The 15,540-nt window shown below is 43.1% G+C and overlaps 2 long non-coding RNA genes across 3 annotated transcripts in view; one reads left to right on the forward strand and one right to left on the reverse strand.

The window, feature by feature from the left end:
* Nucleotides 1–4,108, reverse strand: part of LOC144221842 (uncharacterized) — a 5,628-nt gene extending 1,520 nt beyond the window's left edge. The window contains exons 1-2 of one of the 2 annotated variants that reach the window (XR_013332201.1): nucleotides 3,881–4,108; nucleotides 3,266–3,321 (exon numbers count right to left, since the gene is read on the reverse strand). This is a non-coding gene — a long non-coding RNA (uncharacterized LOC144221842). Of the gene's footprint in view, nucleotides 1–3,265; nucleotides 3,322–3,752 lie in introns of both variants that reach the window. The other variant, XR_013332200.1, reaches the window with a different exon arrangement.
* Nucleotides 4,109–4,193: 85 nt separating this feature from the next.
* On the forward strand, nucleotides 4,194–5,525 carry LOC144221852 (uncharacterized). The gene is made up of 2 exons (XR_013332207.1): nucleotides 4,194–4,333; nucleotides 5,302–5,525. It is a non-coding gene; the product is annotated as an uncharacterized LOC144221852 (long non-coding RNA).
* The last annotated feature ends 10,015 nt before the right edge of the window (nucleotides 5,526–15,540 follow it).

The raw sequence follows: 15,540 nt of genomic DNA on the forward strand, positions 1-15,540 counted from the left end.
CTCTCTCTCTCTCTCTCTCTCTCTGCTCCTCCCCTACTCACACTCTGTTTTCTCTCAAAAATAATTAAGCATCAAAAATTTTTAATTAAAAAAAAGTATTCTTGGGAGCCTGGGTATCTCAGTCAGGTAAATGTCTGACTCTTGATTGCAGCTCAGGTCACGATCCCAGCCAGCATCGTGGCATCAGGCCCCTGCATCAAGCATGGAACCTGCTTAGTATTCTCTCTCTCTCCCCAGCTCTGCGCGCCCCCCCCCAACTCGTACTCTCTAAAAATAAATTTAAAAAAAAAAAGATATTCTCACTTTACTTCTGTTCAGGTCCATTCTAATTTTTTTTCCCCACTGAAAGAACAGTACATTATATTACCTTTGTGTCAGGGTAAAAAACGGTTCATCAGTCATTTTATTCCTGTGTAATTGGAATATAAAAACTTCTCTTTATGCAATGCCACCTGACACTTCAGCTTGTTTAGGAAAATATATTGTAGGTTACACTTATTTTAAATGGCTTTGTGGTTATTACTGTTTTGAAATGCTTTACTTCATGTGTTTTCATTTGATAGACTAGGTCTAGTTTTGGTTTAAAGTCCAAGATTATGGGATTTGGGGCAAATATTAAAATAAAAACCAAAAACTCGATCAATTGATTTGCTTTCAGACATTATACCCCTGCATTAATTTCCAAAAAACTCCACCTGAGACAACCTAAGACTAGGTTATCGTTAACTGAGGTTTACAGAAATTAATAACCACAGTGCTCAAAAAAGAAACCTCTACAGACAGATGCCCAAATCAAATCTCTCCTCCAGAAAGCCTTCTCAGGATTCCCCATGCAGGATTCTACTGTCCCTCCCTAGTACACCCACAACTTATTGCGTGTGCCCCACTGATATCCGCCATTCAAGTTTACCTCCAGAGTGAAAGATTTCTGGAGGACAGGAACAATGTTTTAATTATCTGTATATCCATTTGGAATTCCAATATAGCGCTTTGAATATAGATGTTCACTCAGTAAACATACACTGAATTCAACTGAACTTTAAAATTTTGAGGAGACGTGGGATATGGGAACCCCATGTAGACTTTAGAATCAGACGAAGTCAACTTGGAATCTGCCTCTAGAACTTAACAGCTACGTGACCCCAAGCAAGTTAACCTAGCCTCCTGAGCTGTTTTGTCATCTAACAGGAGAATAACAATGCCTACCGTGACAGGTCCTGTAAACCTAGAACCCACTTTCAACCCATTTCACCCTAGCCTTCCTCAACTGTAGAGATTAGAAAGCTAAATCCTCAATTTCCCAGCCTCTTTCCAGCTGGCAAGATCACATGTCACAGTTCTTTTCAATGAGACAAGAACAGAAATGCCCCAGAAGTTTCTGGGAAAGCTACGTGTTTCAAGTAAACCAGCTCGCAAACCCTAGGTAAAGGGAGATGTAACATGATGCCTTCGTATACAGCACCTACTTTGCAACTATGAGGCCAAAACATGCAGACAATTTTCAAAGCCTGAGGAAGATGGAATAAGAAGCTACATATAGTCTAGAGTCTTCAGTGGCATCATGGAGACCCAATTCAAAAACTACCTCTCTTTGGACTTTATGTAGAAGAAATTGTCCAAATTTGTTTAAGCCACTGTTAGTGAGGTTTCCATTATTTACCCCTAAATGCATTCCTAAGTGACTATCCTATGGATTACTGTAAATAAATCATTTATGTCAAGTATTTAGCAAAGGACCCAATACACTATAAGCATTCATTAAGTGTTTACTTTTAATAGCACTGTAGAATGGGACATGTTGGTGGATGGGAAGTAGTTCTGGTGCATAGAGTGAGGGAGAATTTGAAACAAGTCACTGAAGGAGAACACAGGGAACAGAACAAGAGGGAATTGTAGGTATGTTAGAGACAGGAAACTCTCCTGAAGGCAACATATATGAAGCCTATCAAAAAGGGAGAAGGACGGGACCCTGGGTGGGTCAATCAGTTAAGCATCCAACTTTGGCTCAGATCATCTCACCACTCATGGGTTCAAGCCCTGCGTTCGACTCTGTGCTGACAGCTCAGAGCCTGGAGCCTGCTTTGGATTCTGTGTCTCCCTCTCTCTCTGCCCCTCTCCCACTCAATCTCTCAGTCTCTCTCCCCCTAAAATGAATAAATGTTAAAAAAAAATTAAAGAAGGGAGAAGGAGACTGGGTGGTGCTTAATGGGCTCCTGGAGTTCAAATCCTCTTGACCATCAATCCACCACCCAACTCCTACTCCACAGGATCAGACAAGCTTCAGAATCTGTGCCCAAATCTGATGCTTTGTAAGAACACAAGAAGTCTCATGTAAATTGTTCCCAACTCACCTTCTATTAATAGGCCACTCCTACCTTGATATACCAATGTTTGACATTGTCATCTTATGCTCCAGTGACCAGGTAAACCCACTGCCCCAAGGCTAGTTCCCCAACATTGCCCCTAGGTGCTGGAGACCTGTCTCCTCTTTCTCTTGAGCACCCTCAGTAATCACCAGCCATGAGCTTCATAGCCAAGGCCCCAAAAGGTCACTTTCTAATACACATAGGTCTGACTGGTCTTCTTCCCCTTTTAGACCTACTTTGAGTTTATATGTCCCTAGAATAGCATTACCCAGATGTACAACATAGAATGTTAATTCCTGAAGATGTTAGTAACTCAAAACAATATTATGGTTGAGTTGAAAAACCAAATAGTTGAATGTTTCTATTGTCTAATTTATCAGAGCTCATAGAATACTATAGTATTGTAGATATACATACACATATGCTACAGTGTTTTGTAGCATTTCCACATTTACCTGCAAATCTTTGTCCATATCTCAAGGGCTAGAGCAATATGGGACATACTATGGGAAATTCTGTCTTAGAAATACAGTTTTCTGATTTCCCTCCCATAGTCAGACACCCACTCTCTCTGTTAATAAATGGTCTTTACTTTTATTCTCTCCTGTGAGCCTCAAACTTAGATTCTAGCCCCAGTGGCATTTTGCCATTCCATAATCAAGTCAGGCTTCCCCAATCTCCAGGCCTTTCCACAAATTATATCCCCTGCCCAGAAAGTTCTTCTGCCTCTTCCCCACCAAGGAAAGTTATTCTCATTTAAAGACCTAAGCTGAGTAGCATGTCTATGGTAAAATTTTCCTGTTGTTCAGGGCCAATTACTCCTACCTCTTTGCTCCAAAAGGACTTTGTAATTGCTTCAGTTGTGGTATTTGTTATGTTGATTACACTTGTGAACTCACCTTCCTTTCTCTCCAAGCAAACCATTAATTCTTCACACTATGGTTTGTTCATAAATCTGTCCCAAGTAATCAGCAGATCTTGAGTAAATGTATGTTTTATGAATTAAGAATGAAGGAATGACTATCCTGAAGTCCACACGGACTTGCCTCTACATAACACCCTTGATAAAGATAGATAAGTGTCAAATGAATGTCTACTGCAGCTACAAAGGTCAATCTCAAGGAACAGGATCAGGATGCCAAGTAAACTCCTATAGCCCCCAATTACAGTTTTTTGTTTAACATGGAAAAAAAATTTAATTTTATATTTAATGACTAACAAAATGACTAACAAAATGACTAACAAAATGGAAGTAATTCCAGTCCCAATACAAAACTAACATGAACAGTCTATCAGTATCTCATGTATCACGTGAATAGTAGGGGTTCCCTTGCCTGTGGTCATTCTCTGCAAACTAGCCTCCCAGCAGAGGAGCAGGCCACTCACATGTAGCCATAGAAACTAGCCACTGCTGAGCACGTAAGGCAATCAATTCCAGTCAATTGCATGGCTTGGACTCCAGTTTCACCAACTGTACCAGGAAGGGTTGAAGGCTTCCCCAACCATGAACACACCTTAAGCTCACCATCTCATACCAACCACAACCTCCAGACTTGGACCTCAGCCCCTAATTCTGCCAAGGGAAGAACTAATGCTTCCCAATCAAAACCACCGAGCTAGCAGGATAAGGATGGACTTAAAGTCCTGCCAGGTCAGTTTGCTCCTGAATCCTAGCCCTTGAATATACCAGGAGGAGCCAGTGCTGTCTATTCATGTAGCTGGAAAGCCCCACAGTCCCAGAACCCAGTTCCCCTCCCAGAAACAGATTCTCATCTCTGCTAGATTCCAGAATGCTGTCCTGGAATGCCATGAACAATGAGGGGCCAAACACCTGCTACAGAATCTGGCAGCATACCGTCTGGCCACTTGCCCTTGTTTGCCCAACCGAATATAATAATTTACTGCACACTTAGTGTGGAAGACAATGGAGTCTGCATTGTTGGTTGGCCCCTCCTCTCTCTTCTTTGGTGAGAAAAGTGCCCAGGAACAGCGGAATTGGTAGCCTCTCTCTCTCTCTCTCTCTCTCACACACACACACACACACACACACACACACACACACACACACAACTACAGCTGCTGCAGGAGCAAAGCCACCCTAGCAGCCACTGCCACCTGGTGAGTTGGGAACCTCCCTCACCTTCTCCACCTCACATTCAATTTATTTATGCTAGTTTTAACCAACATCTACAATCACCAGGGTGTGCATATCACAACAGAGCAAAGCTTGACCAGATTGTCCCTGAGAAACTGACACACCCAGAAAATATCTGGATATATAAGAAAGAAGTTCAAGCATTGAAAGGGCTGACTGGACTTCTAGACTTTCTGTTCTTGGGGACAAATAGAGGGATTGAGCTTTTTCACTCTGGTAACTAATTTGTGCTTCAGACTATGAAGTTGGACACTCTGGGACAGGAGGGAGGGGAGTCACGTACTTAATCTCTAAGCAATAGGATACTGTCGAGAGAATGAGGGTAATAATATAAGCTATTATAATATAAGCTATTATTTACTCAGCACCTGTTATGTTCCAGGCATAGTACCTAACACTGCTAAATGTTATTTCATTTAATTCCAAAATATCACTAAGGTGTTTCTCTCCCATTCTGTGAGTGAGGGAACTACAGCTCAGGAAAGTTCTAAGTTGAAACAGCAGTGAGTCAAAAACTGATTAAAGCACACCTATCTTCATCTAAACATCCATGAGACTCTCTAAAATTATAGCTGCTAGTATGGGTCAACTTATTATGGAACATTAACTTTGGGGAAGTGGGCAAACCACAAAATACAAATAACAAATACCCAAGTCAAAACTTAGACTTATTCATTGACTTTTCCCATTGGATATTGCTGTACATCGTTTCCATGCATTAGGTTTACATGAGTTTGTGAACCAAACTGCCTACTTAATGGTCTTCATTTTTTTTCCTAGTTGTAATCCTCTTCTCCCTGTTGATGAAAATGGGTGATACACATCTAACTATGAACAGCAGAAAATTACAGAGCAACAGCGAAGGCAACCAGAAGATCTAAGAAATGGGAAAGACTGATCTTCATAAACAAAATCAGAGATAAAACTTCTACTTTGAGATCATGTATCTCTGTTATTATTGTGGTTGTGGACTCATGGTAAAATAACACATTTACAACTCAGTGTTCCAGTCTGTGCAGGATCCTCTGTACCTTCCTTCACGCAACTTTGAAGACGTGCTTTAGTTGTCTCCCAGATTTCCAGGTTGGATAGTATTATCTCCTCTACATTTTTTTAGCTCCCTGGGCATAATCATGCCGCTTCCATGACCACCAAGGTTTCTGACCCTTCCTCTCAACTGGGAGTTCTTAAGGCCAAGCCTAGCACTTCATATCTTTCTTCCCTGGCATGTGTCTAACCCATAAGGACACCCAGCAAAAGCTGGATTACTCAAATTGAATGTTATCATCTTTATAAATGCTCACATAAATGATATTTAAAGTTAGTATGTAAGATAATTAAGGTTTTAATCTATATAAAACTATACATCTGCAGATAGCGATGCCCAGCCACAAACACCACTAGGGGCCAACCCCAAACTTTTGTCAATTAAGGCCATTCATATGGAACCCACTATACTTCAGATTTCAACCCAAGACACAGTTAATTTTGTGGCCTTTCTGTATGTCAAACAAAAATTCTTAAGTTCTAGAAATTTCTGAAATGATTTCAGTGGTTGTTGATATTCAGCACATCCTGAGCAGAAGACATGTAGAGTTCCCTTAATTTTAAAGGACCCTAAATAATTCTAAATTCCCCATGTCATCACTGGTCATCTTTTTTCCAGTTTCTCCTGAAATGTGTTTTTAAGATCTCGGGCTTTTCCTACAGCTATAGGACCTTGAGTGATGATTTAACATCACCAACCTTCAGTTTTCTCTGCTTGACCACCTATAAACTCTGCGTTCATGATTTCACATGAGAAGACACAGAACTCTAATGCTTGCCAAGACAGAGGTCAGCAGGACTTATACTGGGACCACCCAGGCCAGAGCCATCGGCTTTGGAGATGCCAAATACAATTTGCATAGACCCGAGAATACTTTGTGTCTGAATAACAAATTAAATCCTTATGGGATGGTTGTGTCAAATGTTAACCAATCATCAGAGAACCAACTTACGACTAGAAAAAAAGTAGTCAGGTTGTAAATCTAAGAAAGACCCCTGTTGTAAATCTTACCTTCAGTGGAGTATACACAAGTAAACCTGTAAAGCGGAAGGGAGACAGAGCACAAGGAAATCAAAGAGGAAAGGATCTGTTCATTAAGAATTCCTGGCACTTAATGTGGAGGTAAAAAGAGCCTTCCCTCATAGTCGCAAAGCCTTGGGGAGGGAGAGACGGTGCCAGGATCTTTTCTGATGCCTTGTTTTGCTGAATCAGTACCAGTTACTTCTGAGAAGGTCCCAAAAGAATTTCTTTCACATTAGTTCCATTTATTTCCCCCAAAGATACAGAAGAATGTCAAAACACCAGCGATTATTCTAAGGCCTGAAAGTCTCAAATGACAGATCTTGCTGCCATATCCATTCTCTTGAAACATGACTTACAACATCTCCCTCCTGCTCTCAGCTCAGTTAGTGCTATCGAGCATCCCTTTTAGGGCATAGCCTTCTGCTACCTATAGAAATAACTGAATAATTAACTTTTTATTCATTTAAAAGAATGTTTAGTGAGCAGCTACGTGGTAGAAGCCATGCTGGGCACTGGAAGAAGCAGGCAAATGAGGCATGGTTCCCACGCTAGGGAGCACAAAGTTTCCAGCCACTGGCAAATGGGCAACCATAACCACAACACCCTGTGGTAATTTAACACTAAAGATAGGTGTGCGGAATTCTGGGGAGCCTAAGAGAAGTAAACACATCGGTTGGGCCTTCAGGAGTGAGTAGACATTGATCAGAGGATAAGCAAGGAAAGGGTCCTCCAGGCTAAGGGGACAGCCTGTACCATGCTGACCTAAGTAAAACACTGAAAACAATGAGAAAGACAGACTATTACCATACACCATATGGTACTTTATTAAGTGTTAGAGATTAAGTTTTAGCACAGCAGAGATCAAGAAGGCTGGACCTGGGAGAGTGCATCTTTGCTTCTGTTATTCCAGCACTCTCCCCAGGTAGCATGGAGGATGAAAACCACGCAAATTTCAGAGAGGCATCTGGGTCAGAATCACAGCTCCATCGTAAAGGGGGTTACAGCCAAATTAACAGCCTTTCCTCAACCTGCCTGTTGAAGCAGATTCTAACTTGTCTTCCTTGCCCAAAAGTCCAAGAAGTCTTACTCTTCAAGACCAATTATTGTGGGTTTTGAAATGCGGAGTCAGGACTGGGGCAGGGGAGTTAAAGCCTAGAGGCACACCAAATAGGTCGCACTGCCAAGACGAACAAGGCTCAGAACCAGTGTCAGGAGGTCATCCCAGGAAGGTATAGGAAGCCGTCATCGTGGTGTTCTAGAAACCCAAGGAAAGAAATTCAATTCTGAAACTATTTTTGTCGTACATTAGTATATTGTTTGTTTTCCTTTGACTTTTTAAACCAAAACATTGTCTAGGACTGGGCTATGTGGGTCATGGCTTTATAAGAATCCTATTAGCTATGTTAGAATCATATTAGCTATTAAAGAAGGGCTTAATTTAACCTCTTCACTTTCCTTAGCCACAAAATGTGAACATGCATATCTGTGAGATTTGATGAAGATGAAATGAATAGTTAATGTAAACTTATGGTAATTAAGAGGCTACTTTCTTTTCCATTCTAATTTGTGCCCTTTCAATCAATTCATATATCAGCTGCTGCTGCTAACCCTGTTAAAGCTGTTTACACAATCCCTCCTCATCTTAAATGCTTAAATGCTTAACGGAACTCTTGTTCCGTTCCCCCAGCCTTGAAATATAATTGACACGACACTGTATAAGCTTAACGTGTACATATATAATATTCACCACAATAAGGTTAACACATCCTTCACCTTGCATGATGGCTGTTTTTGATTTTAATTTTCAAGCATATAATACAGTATTGTTAACTATCATCCCCATGCTGTACATTAGATCATTAGAACATATTCCTCTTATAACTGGAAGTTTGTAACCTTGGACCAGGGTGTCCACACTTCTCCCTCCCACCAGCCCCTGACAAACACCATTCTACTCTGTTTCTGGGAGTTGAGGTTTAGATTCCACATAGGTGATCCTTTTCCCTCTTCTCAGGGCAATAGCCCCAACCCTCTGCCCACAGGTGTGGTCAGTCACGAGGCCTCCTCTGGGCCCAATGCTGTTCCACATGCAGGCCCAGCACCCCAGCCAGGCTAATCAGAGTGCTGCTTGGGATTTTTTTTAAACCAGAGATGGAAAAGAGGTTTTTCCCCTCTGAACTTAGACTAAGACTTTAAAGATTTAAGCACAAGCAGCTAGCAGCCTAATTCCAGGCACCAACTTAGAAAATTTTGAGAGAATGAAGCCAACCCAAAGAGAGAAGCAGAAGGGGTGGGGGTGGGGGTGTGGAGAATCCCAAATCCCTGGTCTTCCTAGGGACTGATTATAGGAGTCAATAAATGTAAACCTCTTTGCTCAGCTAATTTGAGGTAGTTTTCTCTCAGGTGCTAATCAAAAAGTTCAGGTTAACACAGCATCTTTGGAGAGGGCACTCAATTCCCCGACCCTGTGGGCCCCCGGGACTCCTCTCTCGGCACCTATAGCACAACTGCATGTGCCACACAGCTAGACTCTGGAGACATAGGTTTACCATTGTCATGTGGCTTCCTCCCACCCCCAACACTGCACTTCTTAGTGCCAAATGCCTCATCACTAAGTGCTTATTAGGTACTCAATAAATGTGTTGATCAATCTAATCCCTTCATGAACTGATAGAGCTGAAAAGATCTTAGAGAATCAGTTGTAAATTTTCTGCATGCTCAGAAATGAATAAGGATATTTTTTTATTTCTATAATAGTACTCCCTGAAAGGAAGTTGGAAGGTGGTCATATAATATATACTGCAATTCTTCCTCAGTCATCACAAAACAACATACCAAAACTGCCCCCGCAGAAGTATGTACATGTATAAATGCACTCCAACAGATCTTATAAAAGGGAATATTCATGCTCAGGATTCCTGAGTCTAATTCATTTTGTCTGAAGACACCAAAGCATGTCCTATAACCTGAACTTTATGTGAGTACAGCAACCGATATCAACACCTAATAAAACATGCATCACTTTTGACCCAGCTATTCTGCTTTGGGCAATTTACCCTAAAACAAGAATTTGGAAATGTTTGGAGATTTAGCCATGAGGATTTTCATTATAATAACTGTGAAAAGTTGCAAGAGATTAAAAAATACCAAATTACTTACAGGGGATTGGTTAGAGAAATAGATGGCCTATTCATAAATTGGGATTCCATTTTTAAAACTCATGATAAAGATGTTCCCGCTCTTAAGTAAAAACAAGTAGGCAGCAAATGGTGTATATGTAGAATGACCTCATTTTTTGTGTATTTAAATATTTATAGGTAAATAGAAAGAGTGGAAGAATATACATCAAAATGGTAATCACGTGTATCTCTGGATTGTAGCAGCATACGTGAGTTTAACTCTTTTTGCTTATTTTGTTTTGGGAATTCACCATGAATGTATATTATTTTTGTATAATAAGAAAACAACAGGAGCACCCGGGTGGCTCAGTCAGCTGAGCATCTGACTCTTGATTTCAGCTCTGATCATGATCTCCCGATTCATGAAATCAAGCCCCATATCGGGTTTGTGCTGACAGCATAGAGCCTGCTTAGGATTTTCTCTCTCTTCCATTCTTTCTTTCTCTCTTTCTCTCTCTCTCTCTCTGCCCCTCCCCTGCATATGCTCTCTATCTCTCAAAATAAATTAATTTTTAAAGAAAAAAACAAGAATGACTTTTTAAATATACAGAAAATATGTCCTTAGAGAACATCTAATCCAAAATCCTGATCTTTCAGGAGAGGAAACAGAGGCCTAGGGAAGTATGCCCCCGGTCCTACCTCAGCAAATGGCAGACTTAGCACCGCAAGCCCAGGGTGGATTTCTTTCCACCAGACCAGGCAACCACCATCATGGGGGTTGTGTTTCAAACTCCCAGCTGCCTTCATTCAACTCAGTATTTGGAATCGACCGTCCTGACACATGCGCACGCATATGTGGGAGCAGCAGCAAACAGAAACACCTTGAATGTCATCTCCTGCTTCAGTTTCAGTGCTTTAAAGATAGTACTGACATCACCTCCCAGCAGTGTATTATGGGAAGGGGTTTATTACGGAACTGGGACCACATTCTTCAATTAATAGGCAGAGCATAGGTTTCATATTAGTGAAGTCATATTTTTGCAGCTGCTCTAGTTCAATTCATCCACAGCTTAATTTGCTACCTTTGTGATTTTAACAAATGGAAAGATGATGTGTGCTCATTTATAATAATTGGCTATATGCTTCCACTAACGTACAAAAATTCGAGGATATTCAGGAATCATAACAGACCATGACCTGTAAGTTCAATTTCCAATGGTAAAACTCCCCTGACCAAAGTGGATGTTGATGACGAACTAATGCGCTCTGTAACAATCTGTTTTGAGCACTGAATTGACCTGTAAGTGTTCTAGATACCGCCTGACGAAAATGGGTTTTATTATTTTCCATTAGCAGCCGCTACAGCAAAATGAACTGCCAGTCCACAAGGGAAATAAAAGTGCCTCCCTCTTTGCAGTAGTCTCTGCTGCAAATGTAAACAAAGCCAGCTCCCTCTTCTCCTCCCTTCCCTTCCCCCCTCAATTGAAATTTCTACACTCAAGGGCCATGGCCAGCAAATCCTGCCTGAGTCCGTGGCATCTCATTAAAGCTTAATGGCATTTAATTACAGTATTTCCAGAGCACCTACTATGCACTCGGCATTGTGCTGATGTTGGTACATGGGGAGGCGGGCAGAATGTGCAGGGAAAGAGCACTGGACAAAGTGCTCCGTGCCCTCGAAACTCCTCCTGAACCTTCCAACCGGTTCTCTCTCAGTACAAGAGCAAATGCCCATGCTGTCAGTTTATATACATAGATCTCTAATTACAGCAGCCCAACAAAATAGATGCCATTGTCCCTGTTCCACAAACACAGGGAGAATGAAACCTGGGGAGGCCGAGTAATGGGCGCAGCTGACAAGTGACCGAGTTGGGCCTCAAGTGGTCTCACTGGCATGAAAGTCTGCACCCTTAACAATGATCGCCAAGGGCATAGGTTACAGCCAATGAAGCTCACCGTGGTGGAAAGGGCCCGAGAGTTGTCAGAAGACCTGCGGCCTAATCCCAGCCCGGCTTCCTGCCAGCTCGTTGCGACTTTAGGCAGGTAGCCAAACCTCAGTTTCTCTCCCTGTAAAAAGAACTCACACCCCCCTAAGGGGAACAAAATTGTGTCCAGCCGGACTGACGCACCTGAAGAGGTTTCACGGCGAATCTGCGGGTGTCGGAGGAGCTCTCCTCGGCCGGCTCGGGGGGCTGCCTTAGCCTCGGCGTTTCTCACGTGCAGAAAGTCCTGCAGCATGATCTTTGCCTCTACAAGTTAAGCCTTGCACAATCTTTTCGCGTTTGGCATGTACATCCTGCAACATAGTCCCCTTTTTGGCAAATGCATACACACCTGCATACGAGGGAGCTACACAACCATTTAAACAAATCATTTCTCTAAAAACGTATGAGGTCCCCTTCCAGAGACCGCGAAAAATCTCACAAAGGTGTTATACAAAAACAAAACGCAAAACACACACCTACTCTGCTGGCTTTGCTCCTGCTTACCCGCTCAAAGGGAAGAGGTGTTCTTGAGAAGGTATGAAAGCTTAACCCAGAGTTCTTTTTCCTAAGCACTCTTCTCTCGCCACCGTCTCCCTGAGTGATCCCCATTCCCACACCTTCAACATCCCCTAGTACGTGGGATTCCTCAGTCTCTGTCTCTAACCACAACCGCTCTTGCCGGTCTCCTAACCTGCCTTCTGAGCTGTCTGCCTGCCAGCAGTATTCCGACACCTCCCTGACACCCAAGCTGAGAACCGCAAACCCCGAACTCGCGACCGCCTATGTTCCAACTTTCTGTTCAAGGTACCGCCATCTTCCCGGGCTAGATGGAAACCAGTGGGCGGCTTTCCCTCCTTCTTCCTTCATGCCCTTCATCAAACCCATCAATTCCCTCTCTGATGCACTGTGATCCACCCCTTCCTCTCCCCCATTGGTACCAACGTCCTAGTTAAGTGCTGACTCTCAGCCTCTGTCCACCCCAATCCATTTTACGTATCCGAGAATTCCCACAGCATATCTCCAGTCAGGTCTTCCCACTCCTCAGAAACTGCCGCTACCACCACCACTGACAGAAGAAAACACAAATTTATAGAATGCCTTCCGTGGTTCAGTTGCCACTAACCTCGCTAGCCTTGTGGCCACTGCTCCTGTGAACATTCCCATTTTTCAATTGAACAGGACTGTCTGCAATTGACAACACGGGCTCTTTATTCTCCTTCCATTAATTTTTTCATGTTATTCCCTGACCCTGAAGACACTTTGTTCTTAATAACAACACTTTAAAATCCTCCTTCCACATTGGGGCCCAGCTCAATGTCATTTTCCTGTGACGCCTCTCCCTTGTTTGCACTTATTAAACAGTTACCCGGGAGCTCAGACCAATTCTGCCACGGAACCACAGCACGCCGCAGCACCTCTAACAGAGGGACCTGGTGACACCACACTTCGTTTCTTCTTGCCCAGTCTTCATGTTTGTCAGATAATTTAGGTATGCATACACTATAAATCCAGCAAAGAACGGCTATTTACCTTTTAAAGACACAAACTAGAGACACCTGGGTGGCTCATTCAGTTAAGCATGTAACTCCTGATTTTGGCTCAGAGCATAATCTCATGGTTGGTGAGTTCGAGCCCTGCATCAGGCTCTGCACTGACCATGTGGAGCCTGCTTGGGATTCAATCTCTCTCTCCCTCTCCACCCCTCCCCCCCTCAGAACTTAAAAAACAAATTAAAAAAAATAAAGACAGAAGAAGAAAAACACAAGTCTTTACATTCACCCACCTATTTCCATTTCTGATGCATGGACTCTTCGGCTAGTTTTGCCCCACCACTGAAGCAAATCCCTCTGAGCGCTCCCTCCACCTGGCACCCCACAAATTATTTGGTTTTCCAGCCTGGCTGGCAGAAACAGGAATAATTCCTGGCCCTGTGTGAGCCTCGAAGATTGTTTTTTCTGTTTTTAAGGTGGTTCTTTTTCCCCTCTTGAAAATAGCTTTTTCACACACACGCACCCACCAGTTCTCGGCTGAGTGTTCAAGGGGGCCCTTTGGCAGAGCCCCCAGAACCCCCTCTACTCAGCTTTCTCCTTTCCAGGGACCCACGCTGCGAATTCCTGCTGCCGCGGACTCCCGAGTCCCATCTGCAGGACCACCATGATCTGCCAGCCGCCCTCTCCCTTCTGAGGGCCTAGAAACTCCGCAGGCAGTGAGCTGACCGTTTGGCCTGCTCACCACATCTGGTTCCCACCCCTCAGGCATCACTGCCCTTCCTTACCTCACCCCCAAGTCTTGAAAGCTGCTTTTTCAACCGCTTTGATCCATCTTTTCTGTTGTTCCCGGAGGCAGAGTAAAGCAATGCCCAACGCCCGAGGCTCCCTCCTGACCAGCAGAACAGTTTTATTGAGCCCCACACTTAAAGATCCCTCTCAGCTGTTGTTGGGAGAAAGTTTCCAAAGTGGAATCCCACTGAAAACTGCAAAGAAGATTCAGATGCCAGGAATAAACAGCCCACCTTGTGGGTAGGGCCGAAACAAGGCTACTCCTGCCTGAGAGGTTCACGGTTAAACCCTGAGTTGTGATTTCCTCCAAGAAAATAGTGCATGACTAAAACCAAAGAACCCTTGATACGTATCTGGGGATCAAGTCTTGAGCACCCAAATCTGTGAGATATATTCCTTTGTGTGATCTGAGGACTCGAAGATCCATTTCCTTAATTGCAAGGAATGTTTACATACCAGCCCATTACCCTTTCAAACATGAATATAGGAGGCCATCACGTTTGCGATGCATATATTTTCCAATAAACCAGAATCCAGAAACTCCATACACATACTCCGTAAATGGGGCCTATACAATGAAAGGAAAGTTTCCCTCATGACTTCCCTAATTCCTTTACTTCCTTCTTCTTATCTTTACATTTTAGCCTCCTGCTTTATCCAAAATGCTACCTCCTTAACCTTCTCTTCAGGCACATGTGGGGCTGTTACAGTGAAAGCATCACAAATACGCTCCCTTACATTCTATTCCCATCTTTTAATCAATTTGACAAGTTTCACTAATTTAAAACTACTGAAAACCAGAGCACCTGGGTGGCTTAGTCAGTCCAGCGTCTGACTTCAGCTCAGGCCATGATCTCACAGTTCATAGGTTCGAGCCCTATGTCCAGCTATACGCTGACTATGCAGAGCCTACTTGGGATCCTTTCTCTCTCTCACTCTCTGCCCCTCCCCTTCCTATGCTCTCTCTCTCTCAAAATAAATAAACTTTAAAAAACAATAAATAGAGGCACCTGGGTGGCTCAGTCATGATCTTGCAGTTTATGGGTTCAAGCCCCGTGTCGGGTTCTGTGCTGACAGCTCAGAACCTATAGACTGCTTTGGATTCTATGTCTCCCTCTCTCTCTGCCCCTCTGCTTCTCACACTCTTTCTCTCTCTCAAAAATAAATGATAATTTAAAAAATATATATAAATAAAATTGAATAAATAAAACTACTGAGGGCTCCTAGGTGGCTCGGTGGGTTGGGCATCCATCTTTGGCTCAGGTCATGATCTCACCACTCATGAGTTTGACCTCCATGTTGGGCTCTGTGCCAACAGCTCAGAGCCTGGAGCCTGCTTCGGATTCTGTGTCTCCCTCTCTCTATGCCCCTCCCCCACTGGTGCATGCTGTCTCTCTCTCTCTCTCTGTCTCTCTCTCAAATATAAATAGATGTTAAAAAAAAAAAAACAACTACTGAAAGCCATTCTCTCCTATATCTCATCTACTCCTTTCATCCATGGTAGGCACTCTGAGAACAAAGACATGGGCTCCTAGGATCTTGGGGGAAGACCAAGTATAAATACA

The sequence above is a fragment of the Crocuta crocuta genome, unplaced genomic scaffold, assembly GCF_008692635.1.
Source record: "Crocuta crocuta isolate KB4526 unplaced genomic scaffold, BGI_CrCroc_1.0 scaffold151, whole genome shotgun sequence".
Taxonomy (NCBI): Eukaryota; Metazoa; Chordata; class Mammalia; order Carnivora; family Hyaenidae; genus Crocuta; species Crocuta crocuta.